Raw genomic sequence first — 12,304 nt, forward strand, 5'->3', positions numbered from 1 at the left:
ACAAAGAACAAAATCCAGTCTGCCTCTTCCCATCAGACCTACAGGCCACCACATCACCACCCTGGCCCAGCCGAACCCCTTCGGGTGCTGCTCTGCTCCCTTTAGGACACGCAGGTAGAGGAGACCAGTGGCACTTTCTTCTGGGAGAGCAAGTGGTGCAGAGGATGGGAGCTGGGGTGACTTGGCACGGTACTGGTGGGACACTGCTTGTGTGGGTAGGTGGAACAGGAAAGCCGAGGGACGTGCATGACGTCATCTTTGAGCCCCTTCCCCTGTCATCTTCCTATTTCAAAAAGGGAAAACTCTGGGGCACAAAGCAACCCAAAGATGAAACCAATCCGTTCAGCTGGAAGCATTTCCCCATTCATAAAGTCATGAATACTTCTCAAATATTCCTGTGTGATTAAAAAGAGGAAATGCAAATAGTTTATAAGCTTTGGGTTATAGGATTAGGCCCGCAACAGTTTTACTTGGCTTTATGGGCCCAATCCTGCCACAGCGAACATGGTGGGAGGTCAGTTATCAAGCCACAGGGGGCAAGATAAAGCTCTATATGAGTTGCTATTTTTTACTCTTAAAGTTAGTCTTATTGGGCCCAGCCCAACTTCAGCTGAAGTCAATGAAAAGACTCCTGCTGACTTTAATGGGAGTTGGATTGGCCCTATTGTCCTTTGTTGAGTAAAGTAATTTTAAAAGGTCACGAGGTGAATTAAAAGAAAAAGAAACAACTACATCGATAAGCTTTATTCAATGTGCTCACCTTATAGAGAAGAAGTGTTGTCTTAGCTGGTGAGAATAGTTCAAACTAGTCCTTGTAGACTCTGGCAAGGATAACAAAGTATGGTTTTACTCAAAAAAACAAGTGGAAATGAAAATTGTTGAGTTCCGATTTAATGATCTCCCAGTGGCTTCTACCTGCTCAATTTACAAATAAAACAGACACCAAAGTTAGAGCCTAATCTCAATGAAACCAACTTTGTGCTGGTGCAATTCCACTGACTTTAATGGATTTCTTCTTGACTGACACTTGTGGGAGAGCTAAAATAAGATGTTGTGTTTCTAATTGCTATGGCTACAGTTCAGCTTGGACTACGGACATCTTGCTCTGCCTTCAATATGGTCACTCCTCCACCTGCAGCTGAAGCAACTTGGTAGCCAGAGTGGCAGGGGAAAAAGGAGGAGGAGAAGGAGGATTAGTTAATGAATCTGTTGATGGTGTAAAAATGAGCGCAGGCACAGCTGATTTTCCAAATGCTGCCTTGGCTATGAAGGACTAAGAAGATAAAAAGGAGAGAAAAACCTACAGCATGTTTTCCAGTTGTGCTGTGTGAACCTTCTGGATTTTGACTTGCACTCTGGGTCCTCTCCAGCTCTGAAAAAGCAGACTACGGGTTTTATCACCACATTCAGCAGACAAAACTATCAAATGAAAAGTTGCTATTTTTACACAATACCTTTTCAGAGTCCAGTAGCATCGTAAATTGTAGCCCCATCTCCCTCAGAACAGCTCTTGTGCACTAGCTGTCGGAAGATGCTGTTGGCAATCAGCTTCACAAAATTTTTCTTTTCCAGATTATCCTTCTTCCAGGATGTGTTTTAGAATCCAAATAGCATAAAACATGCTGAATGTCTTAGGAAATGGCTGAAGGAGTTTGGTTTTGATTTCTTTGCAATGTCCTTGCTAAATGTTTCATGCTGTGAAATTCAGATAGTCTTCTCTGATACAGGCAGTAGCAATAGGAAAATTAAAGTGTATCCCCCCCCCCCCAATTTATTGCCATTTTATTTATTAAAAAAAAAAAAATCTCTACCAAGCTGAGATGAATCAGAGCCATCTTTCCAGCAGATGGTTAAAACTAAAGGGAGAGAAGGATGGCTTCATTGGGCTAATCCAAGAAAGGGAAAAGCCCTCTGAGCGGTTCCCTTTCCAGGCAGGTTAACAGCCCTGCGCTCAGCAGGTTCTGACCATCAATGAACTAACCCTTTCCTCCAACCTCACCTCCCGCTGGGCAGGAATTCAATGCATGAGCAGAGGTCAGTGTTAATGCCATCTTGCTAAAGGCATCCAGCTTTCATTCACAAAACAAACCACTTTACTGGCTTCAGAGGGAAAAGGAAGTAACCCAGGAGAAAAAATGCGCAAAGATTTTCTATTAAGTGAGAATCAGTTTACAGTATAATACCAGTCACAAAAGGGTCGAATCAAACATTGATATAACATATCTTTAAAGCAGCTTCTTAAGTGAGAATCAAGGAAAGATTATTTTGCCCATGTCTAAGCTTAATGGCACACTTACACAAATAAGATGAGAAACTACAGCTGCAGCGAACACTTGTGCTGCCTGCTGCAGTTTACAGAACAAACATTTGGGATCTATCTGGCTAATCATGATATATTTTTCATGTGATCATCTGTTTATGCTTCTTTGGTTTATATTTCTTGGGACTGGGCTGCATGCCAAGGGGCTGGGGGCTGGAGTCGGCAAACACCCCCCCCAGCCCTGCAGGACCCTCGGCGGGACCCTCGGCCACAGCTGCTCCAGCCCCACATGGGAATGGCCCCCCCACTCCTCCTGCACCCGGCAGCCCATCCCTGAGGATGCGGCATGGTTGGAGCTACACAGCTTAACCCCTCCTCTTCTGCCCACAGACCCTCTTACGCTGGAGCCACGAACCAGGCATGCGTACGTAAGGACATCCACATATGCTGTTTAGTGCACATTATAACCAAAAAAACACATGGCGCCTCGGGGGGCTGGATTAGGAGGTGAGGCCAGTGATGGAGGCACACGTTTCTGCACTTCTTTCCAAAAAAATCCTTTTCTTCCTGTGGTTCATGTCCACCAAACCCCCTGGCCAGCGGCAGCATGGGGGCCTTGCTGTGGCTGTCCGCGGAGCTGGGGGGGCCGGGGTGGCCGCTGCCACCGTGTCCCCAGAGGCTCTGCACCGTGGTCCCTGCACGAGACCACCCTCTCTTGCCACGCGTGACTCCCACGGCTGTTTCGCCAGGCAGAAACCTTCGTCTTCCAGCCACGAGCCCCCGCAGAGGCTGCGCTTTCCACCCCGGCTATCTGCCTTGTGCCTCCCCAGCCCCGCAGCCTGCTCACGCCCCGGGGCCCCGGGCTGGTTTCTGCCCTCCCAGAGCGCGGCCAGCAGGACCGGGCTGCCCCAGTCAGGGGCTGGCCCAGGACAAGGCACTGGTGGGGCTGCTTGCGCCCACCGCAGCCCCCACCGCCTCCGTACACCAGACTCGGCGGGCGCTCCTCTCCGAAGCACAGGCACAGCAGCAACCTGCTGCTACTTTGACAATCAGGTTGCCAAAGCTGAAGAAACAAAATCAGGGCGAAATTTTGGCTAAGCAGCTTTTAAGATGCTGGAAAGAGGCTGGCTGCGTGCGAGATCTCCTGTTTCTCTCCCATAGAGGGAGCACAGCTTGTCCAGAAAACACCGAAGCAGATGCACTTCTGTAGCCATTGCAAAATTAGGAGGTTGAGGGAACCGGAAAATAGGCAAATGATGGCCTACGCCTCCAGCTCAAGGCAAAGATGATTTTTAGCAGTGTTGCTGCTGCTTGTCTGGCCTCCAGCTGTGATGCAGCAAAAATGGGGTCTCCTCAACATCGCAGCGCTCCTGCCGAGCGTTGGAGGCAGGCAGGAGGGTTCAGAGCAGCATCTTAGGACAGCTCTAGTTTTGGCAAAGGAGAAAGCAGCTTCGAGCCCCCGCCCAGAGCGGCTGGGATCATTCTGTGCCTTTGCAGGCTACGGCACTGCCCCGCAAGCACAGCTCTGTGTGTGGAGCCAAGGAAAGTACACCAAGGAGAAGGAAATGCAGAATGAACCTGGATAAGGCCACAAAGACGTAGCTCCGTAGCAGTGGCCCGCACTGTACCTGGTTACTCTGCTGATGGTCACTGAAGCTATCCACTTTCCTGATTAACAGGCAAAACAATCAATAATACCATGTTGCTTCTTTCTTCTCCTTCAAGTAACTGCCAGGCAGCAGCCGTGCAGCCCCAAGCCCCATGGTTCATATGGCAGATGCGGGTCCAGTCCCAAGAGGAGCAGAGCCGGCTTTAACCTCCAGGCACATCAGCCCGGAGCCACCTCGAGCTCCTCACAGCTCCTTCACATTCAGAGCGCCAGGGTCCCATCCAACCTAGAAAGCAGCTGGGCTGCTTTTCTGGTTACCGGTGAGGAGCCCTGTGGTTTTTTCACTGTTCAGCTCCATTTCCCAGCTATGACTGAGCAATGGTCCTGAAAGATTCCTGTTGCCTGGAGTGGGTGGATGGGGTGAGAGGAAGCCGGGAAGACCTCGAAGGCACACACTGGGTACCCCTGCCCTTTTCCAGCCTGCAAGCACACCTTCTCCAGCTGCGACCTCTGCAGCTCTCCTGGTTGAAGCAGAGGACTGCAGGCTTGCTGCACGAGCAGCCCTCCCCAGGCAAGACGCCAGGGAAGGGGGGTGAAGGCTGCGGTGTGGTCGTGCCGTGCGTCCCCCGGAGGTGCTCGCCCCGTCTCAGCCGGCCTGGGGGCTCGTGGGGTTGCCGGCTCTCCCAAATGAAACGTCAGCTGGGATCTTGTCCTTCGCTGCAGCAGCGGACGGAGACCCCGTGGGTCCCTCTGCACACAGGGACGCTGTGACTCTGGTGGTCCGGCATGTAACAACGGGGGCTGTTATGCTCTGCCTGCTCTCCCAGCACTTTAGGATTTTGTGGGACGGACAGCACCTCGGCACCCAGAAGGCCGTAAGCAGAAGCTGTCTCATCTACTCTCACTCTTGGCAGGATCCAAGCCATCGCATGCAGAAAAGGACTCCTCCTAACATCCCATCACCAGGGGAAAGACAGCCAAAGTCTCCATACGTAACAGCCTGCTCATCTGGAGAGAAATGCGGCTGTAATTTTCAAATGCCTCGGAGCTGAAAGCAGGTCCCACATGGCTGGGTCCAATGAAGGACGTGTGCCTGGGAGCCTGACTCACAGGGCTCTGCAACCTCCATGGCGCCCGGCAAAGCCCGAAAGAGCAGTGCTGCACGCAGGACTGTCATGCAAAGCAGAAGGATGTTAAATTCCTGGTTCAAAAAGGTGAGTGAGCATTTCTCTGTGTGGTCTCTACCTCCCTGAAGATGTTTACTTTGCTCCTTGTGCTTCCCCTCTATTTCCTTCCTCTCCATTTCACACCACTAATACATTACGCATAGGCTAGCAATGAAACCGAAGAAATGAAAACGCAGTCTCGGCAGCAATAGCTCTCAAACCATACTAGGAGGAGAAAAGTAAGGTAAGATGGGTGGCTGAGAGAAGGGAGCAGTGCGCTTCCAGTCCGGTTGGTGGGTCCCTACAGGGAAGCCCAGGTGCAGTGGGCTCTTCCTCCCTTACGTCCCGATGGCGTACCGTTAGGACTGTAAGAATACCTTGCAGATGCAGCGGATCAGAGCCATGCAGATTCAACCCTAGCACAACCAACTGCCACCAGAATTACCGGTATGCGTCCTCGCTACTGCAGAGTGTGGCCGAGGAGTAAGACGAGGTGGTGCAGTGGGGGGCACGCTGGCTGTCAGGAGGAAGTCCCCCTCTCAGGCTGGGATGTCCCAGCTCATACGCTTTCGTAGAGAAATTATTTTTCATCATGTTTAAAGTTGGTTACACAGTGCAAATCCTCTTCCTCACTCACTAGCATCGCCGAGTCTTTCAGCCAGAGCCTGGAGTCCTTTTCCCCGTGTTGAACAAGTTAAGTCCCATGAAGGCGGCGGGGATGGCTGAACGAGAATACAGTTGGCTGCCAGAGAGATAGGTGGTTGCTGCGTTGGCAATTTTTCCCCTCACCAGTCATTTTTAGGCAAGCCAGGATGTTCCCTTCTCTCAAATCTCTTTCTAAAATCACAATCCCCAGACTGCTTAGTATTCTGGGTGTTAAGGGAATTTCAGATCCCTGCAGTGGGACACATGTCTACAGAAACTCTTTGTAGTATTTAAGACTCTCTGTAACATTTGAGTGGATTCAAATTTTCTCTCGCTTTTTACAATAGCAACATGAGAAAGCGCAAAGCCTCACATATCTGATGATTGCATGAGTGGGATTAGGGAGGGCAGGGAATTATTTCAGTCTGATCCTTCTCCGTTATTTTTTATTTAACTCTACATTCCTCAGTTCAGCTCTACTTAAACGAAAAGTAGAAACAAAACGAAGTGGCCCTTGTGTGAAGAACAGCACTTGGAAGAGACAGTCCCTGGGAGACCACAGGTGCTGGTGGCCTCATTTTACAGGACGGCGACTGATATTCACCAGCGTCTGGAAACGCCAAGTCCATTCATACAAAAAATAAATCTCATGTCAAATACAGGCTTTCATGGATCATCTAGTAGAGGTGAATGGTTTTTTTATATCATATTGCACACTAGGAAATAAAAAGCAAACTGCACTGACAGGATGCATTGACAGTGCCCTTTCTATGGCAGATTTTTATGTGTTTTCCAGAGCCTTTAATTCTCTTACTTCAGAGTCCCTCTTGCTATGGATTTATGACATGTTTCCTGCCTCCCTCCTCCTCATCTGTTCCCCCATCTCTCTTACTTGAACTACTTTAAAGTGACATGTTGACGCATATCCATGTGATGAAAGCGTGCACATAGCTCCAGACCTGACAGACCGTGTTTCTTTGCAGCTTGGTGACCCTGGACCAGCCAACACACCCTGCCAACGTCTGAGCGCAGATGCAGAGGACAGGCAGAGGGACGCCTGCCTCATGGGGAAAGGCCACGAACTGGGACGTGGAAAGGCTTGGCATGCGTGGAGTAGTAAAGATATTGCTTTTTCTCAACCCCTTGGATGCCTACTTGGCATTGCTGGGTGAGAAGTAAAACTCTTATTGCTATTAAGTCACAGTCCATGATGGCAGCAGTTTGACGGTCCCCTCTGGAATAGTTAACCTCTGGTAACTTCTGCTACCCACCACACATACTCACCTTAAAAACCCAAAGCCATCCCACTGCCCATCAGTGCTGTCACCAGTTACACACATCCCCCTGGCCCTGCAACCTCCCTCCTCGCCCTTCCTCTAAGCTCAGGCTGCACCCACTTGCTCAACCTCGAGTAGAGAGCGAGCAAGGCCAGCATCCAGAGCCAGGAGCGGGGGGGGGTCTCCCATTGCATGGTCATGCATGTCTGGGGACTAAAGCAAGGACGGCAAGCTAAAGCTTCCCCACTCTCAGCGTTACTGTCTGGCTGACCTCAGATGGTTCATAACTGCTTTTGTGCCTCAGTTTCCTCCTACATAAACAGTATGAGTCCGTCTGTTCGTATGGCCTTTAATTTTCTTCCCTTCTCCCTGTGTTCCTCCCCAGTCTTACAGATTCAGCTCAATACCCAAGAGCATCCGCATTTGGTAATGTTTTGAGATGAAATAATTTAAAATATGTTTTGAAGTCCTTCTGCTTCTCAATGCACTGTATCTCATAGAGGTGTGAGATGCTAGCACCAGGTCTGGACCCACAAGTTAAGTACACCAAATACTGTAGGAGATCACTGCCCTCTCCCCACGGTGCTCATCCTTGTTCTCTGCCTAACCCAGGGAATCCCTTTCCTTTGGTCTTCACTAAGAAACACTTATCCTTAGGGCAGCCTCCCAACTCTCTGCAAAAAGCGAAATGCCAAACATCTTTACAAATACAGTGCTTGTTAGTACCCATTCCCGGGACGTCTGTTCCCGGGCAGCATTTCCAAAGGATGCCTTGAGCAGCAGCGATCACTCGTCCCGCAGAAATGGCAGCACATCGCAACTTGCTGCCTTTGCCTTCTGCTGGGCAGAGGCTTTTGTAGGATTTGCAATTTTAAGGGATGTGTTCATTTGCCTTTGAAATGATGTGGCTGCTTCCTGCAGCTTTAAAGAGGCTGCAGGTAGCCTGGCTACATCATTGTAGGGAAATTTCTTGTTCCTGGTCAGTACAATCGTTAAGTTAAATCTCAGGTGTTCTCTGTGTAAATGTGGAGCTGCACCCAGAAAAGCTTTATGGTGCCAGAGTCTGGAGTTTCTCTGTCCTGTAATCACCACATGCAGGATGCCAATGCTATGTAATGTTCAAGCTATCAAGGCCCTTTTCGCTACCACTAGAGTTAAAAAAGAGTATTTTTGCCATAATGCTTTTCGAACATTTATGTGAAAATATACAGATCTGCTTTTTGATCTACTTGTAAAAGCCCCTGCAAGAAGCTGTCTCTAAGGATATTAAATTTTTTCCAGTGTTAGCATGACTCTTAGAGCTCACTATCTATTGAGATTAGCAAGGGGACAGTTTTTAAAGAGGGCCCTGGAAAATCATTACAAAAATGCAGAGCTGTGGGGTCATGCCCTTCCACACCTTTGCAAAGCATCATGCATTTGGACTAGTTCAAACATCTGCCACCTGGAATAAAAACATTCATTGATAAAAACAGTTCAAAGCAAGATTTGCACAGAGCTCACCAGAGCCAACAGTGGTCAGCATCTTCCAGAATTACATTCCTCTCCTGGGGTGAAAGGCAGTGCAGAGGACAAGGCAACCATGTCCTCACCCTGGCTCTTCGCAAACATGCGTGAGATTGAGGGTCTAGAATGGGCAGAGTTACTGCAGGGCAAGCGAAGGCGAGCTTGCCTGTGTACACGTATGTACACACACACGGGATGCCAGCGTGAGCTGCCGCACATGTTCACACTTGAGCAGCTTCCCAGGGCCATCTCACTTAGCCTCCACTCTCCCGTCATTGCTAGTGGTGGCCTCTTAAAGAACATTTGTAAGAAAGTTTTCATTCTACTTCCACTATAGACTCCCAGCTTCCAGCAATAAATGGATTAGGATATCCCTGAATTCATGTTTGTGCCTGTACCACTGGTTTTAAATAGTACATACCTGTATTTCCACAATTTTGCCTAACCCCTGGGAATCATGTGTGCTTGTGCATCCCCATAACATCCTGCAGCACTGAGACCCATGGAGTAGCTCTGTGTTGTACAGAAAGGTTCTGTCTCTTGCTTCCACTAAACCTCCTGTCTGAAAATTTCACTGGGTCCTTCTAGTTCTTGTGCCATAAGAAAGAGTGAACTGCTGTTCCCTATCCATCTTCTCAACATCATTTTACAGTAACCTGGTTGTCTGCCAGGACACTTTGGACACAGACAAAGAAACAAGGTTTGAGATGGAAACAGTTAAAAAAAAAAAAAATCTCACTTTGACAGCTGCATACGCGGGAAGCAGCCTGTTCATTTGGAAGTGTGAGAATGAAGCCCACTGTACACAGGGAGGTGGGCATTTGTATGATTACTCAGTTTAGACCTGGTCCCCCCCCAAGGGCACTGTTTACCACCATTGCACCAGGTCTAAGGGGCTTTGGAGTAGCTTTTTGGGAAGGTTCCTTAACTCAAGATTACCCACTGACCTAGAAAACACCAGTCCATTTCAGTACTATATCTTTGCTCTCAGCTCAGGTCTGCGTGAATCGTGCTTGGAGTTCAGCACATTAGAAAACCAAAGAAATGGGAGTGGGCCAACCTCTAATTCCAGGGAAGCATCACAGGAGTCCTGCCACCATCTAAAGTCATCTGCCTTCCAGCCCTCACCTCGAAGTTCACAGGCACGCTGCGCACAGAGCCTCTCCTCTCCCAACCCAGGACATGGCTGTGAGTACTCGGCTGCTGAGCTTTGGTCTTTGTCTCGTCTTTTTCTATAGCATACTTATGCTACCAAAAGACCAAGGATAAACCTACTTTCAAAGGCACCCTAAAATTTGAGAGAGGGACAGTCTGCCTGAAATCTCTTAAGTGCATCAAGGTGGTTGTCACAGTTTCGTGGGGCAAAGGTGTCTTCCGTGCTTCTTGGCCAAGCTGGACACACACCTATTAACTCAGAGGGACAAATTTCTGAAGAGTTTCTCCAGTAGATAGCAGACTTTGTCTTTCCCGTGAGCACAGAATGGAAGCAAATGCTCACAAGGTGGATGCTGACACCCACGCAGGTTCACAAGTAACGACGGGCTATGCAAGGGGTGGGCTGGACTACAGGGAGTTTATAGTGCAAATCTTTGCCGAGCTGCGGCTTTTGGGAGTCCTTTTGTGACGTGGCCCCCTCGAGGCAGCACCATCTGGATATGAATGACTGAAGCCAGAAGACTATTGAAGAATTTTCACATCAAGTTAACCTGGTACTATAGAGCTGGGATAAGTTTTGAGTGCATGTGTCTTGCTCCAACTCGTGGCAGGGACACTCAGCTTTGCAGTCAATATCAGCTTTCCATTCTCCGGAGGCTCTCAAGATATCTTTCAAGATATTTTGCAAGCTTTAGAAGGGGTTTGTTAGCTACTTATATAGATGGGGAAAGAGCGGCAGAGCAGTGAAGTTACATACTACAGCATAGCAACTTGTCACTCCCATTAGGGGGTGACATGTGGTCCCCACCATCCCCCTCCTCCAGTCCTCCCAGTCCCTGCTCCTCCTTCCCTCTGCAGCTGGCTGCCAGATCCAGTGCTCATCTCACCCTGCACTCAGTCAGTTCACCTCAGCAGTCCAAATTACCCGCTTCTTTTTTGCTGGGTTAGTCTTCTGTGGCTTCAGAAAGCTAAACCAGCTCAATGCCAATATAAAACTACCAGCATGAGGGAGTGGCAGGAGCGGGGGGACGGGGCAGAAGGAGGGGTGCAGGACCAGCATCACCCAGCGATGGGCAGCCAGTGATGGGCCAGAGCCACACTCTTGTTTCACCCACCACCATTCCCATTTTCCTCTCCTCTCCTCTCCTCTCCTCATCCCTGGTCCACCAACCACCTCGCCCCCAGGACAGCAAGGAGAGCAAAGCACAGGGTCACAGAGCACCCAGCACTGTGAAGGGGTTTGCAGGGTAAGGCCCTCAGGCGTGAGAAGTGATCTTTTTGCCACATGCAGCTGAGGAGTCTCAAACAAATGGGCTCTGCAATATTGCTCATACAAATGGCATAGGGCTGCGGAGGAATGGAGGAACCTTTTCTGCAATATGCTGTCAGTTGGTGAGAAACTCTGCAGGAAAGAAAATGCACAGCAGCTCCCAGCTGCCCTGGGCTATAGGCATCAAACCTACACGCAGCCTTGCTGACACTATATAATTGTCCACAAGTAGGGTAGTCTGAATGGCACCCTTTGAATCACAGACTTTCATGTCTCTGGCAAATGGAAAAGCAGACATCGATAGATGATGAATATAGTGAGAATTGTATTCTAATTGGAAATAAGACGTATATTACCTTGTACTGGATCAAATAACATGAAGGATTAAAATGGCTGTGCTGAATAATTGAGATCCCAGTTGTATAATTTTTCCTATCATTTTAAAGTTATGCCACAGAACCAGCAATATTCCACTAATAAAAAAAGGTTGCTCATAAAAGGGAAAAATATCAAAGAGCCATCAGTGAATAGGAACATTAGAGAGAGAAGCAGAATTTTCCCTCTCCTCACCCTTTTGTGTGTGCAAGGACTACTTTATAGGCTTCGATGCTTTTCTAAAATTATAAACACAAAGAAATTCATGACGAGTGGCTAGTGTACTCATACAAGCACATCAGACGTATGGTGATGCTGAAAATTTTCTCTTTACCTTTCCACCCCCTATGATGCTGCATGCATTTGTGGTGCTGTGCAATTAGAAAGGATTGGCAAGACTTGATAACCAGCATAACGGCTACATCCAGTTGTAAACTCGGGGTTCAAAACAGAAATATTTATGGGGTTTAAGTGAACTCCATCTGAAGGGATCACTTTCTAAATCTAGGCGTGAGTATATTCCTTCCTACTGGGGCTGTTTGTCCCCAGTACCACACAAAGGAAGGAGCTGTAACCATAGGCACATTCGAAGCCTCTGCGTCGTATTACTAGTAGCTTGAAATTCAGACTACAGCCTCTTTTAAAAGATAGTATTTTTCCAGAAATGTTTATTTTAAGTTTAGAGCTGTTATTGTTATTTCTTCTCAGTGGTGTAAAAGTCCAGTTGGAAGAGTTTTCTTTCCTCTGCATTGAGGTTGAAAATTCCTGGAAAGCCATGACAATATTCAGCATTCATGATTACACAGACAGACATATTTCATGAAAATTGCATAGGCTTTTAATACAGGATTATGAATGAGCTCTAATGTTGAAATTATATTAGATTGAATTTCAGAACGTATTTAACATATTTCCATACAGCAACCTTGGGATGTCTTTTCAATAACAGTGATTATTACGGGCAGGCTGTTTTTTATGAAAACATTTGTTCAGGGTGGACAAGGCTTCCTGAAAAATGTTGTACATCTTTATGGCTGACAT

Source organism: Aquila chrysaetos, chromosome 26, assembly GCF_900496995.4.
Source record: "Aquila chrysaetos chrysaetos chromosome 26, bAquChr1.4, whole genome shotgun sequence".
NCBI classification, from domain to species: Eukaryota; Metazoa; Chordata; class Aves; order Accipitriformes; family Accipitridae; genus Aquila; species Aquila chrysaetos.